This window comes from Myotis brandtii, unplaced genomic scaffold, assembly GCF_000412655.1.
Source record: "Myotis brandtii unplaced genomic scaffold, ASM41265v1 scaffold353, whole genome shotgun sequence".
Lineage (NCBI taxonomy): Eukaryota > Metazoa > Chordata > Mammalia > Chiroptera > Vespertilionidae > Myotis > Myotis brandtii.
Window position 1 is genome coordinate 827,700 of NW_005363578.1, and position 2,661 is coordinate 830,360.

Sequence of the window (2,661 nt, forward strand, 5' to 3'; positions counted from 1 at the left end):
TCTTGGATCTAAGGAGGTGCTAATCTAGCCTCTGCCTGAGGCTACCCAGCAGAAGCCAGCTGTCTGTAAAGCAAAGTTGCCCTGGGGCCTTGGGGCAGCTGCACTTTGTTAAGTTATTTTCAGATTACAAAGGGCCGGGCCTTTCATTTGCAAAAGCCTCCATGCATGGCTTGGGCAGGGCGGGGTCCCAGGAGATCAACAGGGCGGGCAGAGGGAGCCAGCAATATGGCTGCTCTCAGTCCTGCCTTCAGAGGTCCTGGCAATAGCCACGAGTGCCTCCTAGAGAAAGCTTCCCTTGAGGTCCGACCGATGCCAGACAGTCCCATTTCTCCGGTATGAGTCTGGGTCCCCAGAGACTCGCCCGGAACTGGAGCTCAGAGCCTGAGACTCCCTCCCGATTGAAAAAGACAATCGTGTCCTCAGCCGCCAGCCCTCTCCCCATGCACCTCCGCACCTTTGTATTTTACTTTGGCACCGCACCTCCTCTGAGTCTTGGTATGCTTTTCTCTTTCCTTCTAGTTGTAGAAATTCCACTCAGCCAGCCTTCCTGTGGTTCTGGATAATGTTCATTATGTCTTTTGGTTGTATTTTTGAAGTGGTTGTGTGAGGCAGCAAACTCCGGTGTTTACCTATGCCACCATCTTGGTTTCTCCCAAAAATATTTTTAACAAATGAACTTGATTATCAGTGATGCAAGCAAAAAAGTTGTGTGTATAAATATATGAACTTGCTTTATCATCAAAGACATTGCATGCTAAAGGCAAACTTAAGGGAACTTTGTTTTAAAGCTAAACCACCATTAGTATAGGAAGGCAACTATATATCTTCAGCCCAAAAATGGTAAAAACAGCTGAATGGGATGGTGAGGCTTTGGGAAAAGGCAGATTCCAGAAGTGGAAAAAATAACATAAAACAGCAACAAGGAGATGGAGTGCTACTGAGATTTTTCTATCACTGGAGATAACAGGTAATTGAGTCATCTATTTAATTACTTTTCTACACCATTTATTGCTGCTTTAACATGCCAAAGACATGTCTCAGAGCCTTGCCCTGGATTTCCTCCTACCCTGGTGACTTCTGCCCTTGTAACAGCAAGCTCCCTCCTACCTTTTTATTCAGGCCTCTTCTCAAATGTCACTTTATCACAGAGAATTCTGCTAACCATATTGTTTAAAATAATTGTTGCGGCTTCCTCAGCATTCTCTACTTCTTCCTTGCTTCTTTTTTCTACATAATAATTGAATCCCATGACATTATTTACTTGTTTATCTTTTCCCACTAGGAATTAAACACCACTAAAGCATCTAGACCTGGTTTGACAGTAGCATGAGACAGGAAAGATTATTAAGTATTCCGAGTTTTGGAAAGGAATGAGCTGAGACCCCCTCCCCACCCCAACACGTCTTTGGGAAATGATGGTTACTTGTTAATGTGCAAAGGCAGAAAAATCATATAGGGAAATTATGTTATTTGTATCTTCTTTAAATTTTAAGAAAAGAATATGAACAACAATGACATATGAAGTTCAATAACAGATGATTTTCACTGGATTTAACATTTTGTTTCTAAGTGTATTTTTACAAACTAAATTCACAAAATGAGTTCAATTCTTTTTGCATTTTATCAAAGAAACTGTTACTTTCAAAAGCCTATCTCTTGTCTTTAACACGCTCAGGTGTTACTGTCTGCAAAATGCAAATAACCAAAGTTATGTATCTTTCTTATATTGTGATCTCAAATAAACACATGAATTCAACAAAGTGGGATCTTTGGTGACAACCTCACCGGCATTGAGTTAAATATTTATTATGAGAAGGGTTTTCTGTGTGCAAATAACTATTTCTCTCTAGGCCTCTCTTTTTCACATGTATTCCCTATTACTCAGTGATGAATTCTTCTTGGTTTAACCTAATACATTTAGAATCTGTTCCATTGCCCACAATATTATCATTTGCTTTCTTTTGACTGACTAGGGATGTTATCTATCATTGACATCTTCAGACTTCCCCTAGTGTGGGATAGTGACAGTGTAAGAAACATTACCCTCTGGCCACTATCTTCCCAGAATGATCCTGTATGTCTGGGTCAGGTAAAGGGAATATAGGACTGCTTCAATATTAAAAATTGGTAATATTTTAATAGTAAATTAAACTTAGAATATTTTTATATTCTAGAATAATCTAAAATAATGATTTTATATTTTAAAATAATGATTTTAAAATAATCACAAGTCTCACTCTGATAATTATGATCAATGAGCAAAAATTTTGATAACATAATTATTGTCACAATTCGATCATTAATCAATCAATGTAACAGTCTGAAATTGCTATCAAAGATCTTATTGTACATGATTGTTCTTTAAGGGCAACTTTTAAAAGTCCAATTTTTCCTTATAACTTATGAGCATCAATGCACTATTTTAGTACCTAAACAGCAGTGATATTTTCTGTCTATAATATTTTATTTTATAATTTATTTATTAACTAAGAGTTCCATAATGTACATAATATTTCCATTTAGATACAGGAGTATAGGAAGAAAGTGATTATGATTTGTTGAATATCTTTTAAAGTGTATATTCTGGGTCCTATGATGAAAGATCTAATTTATTTTCCCTAAAACCCTTTGAAGTATTATAACTTCTGTTTTACTGACTGG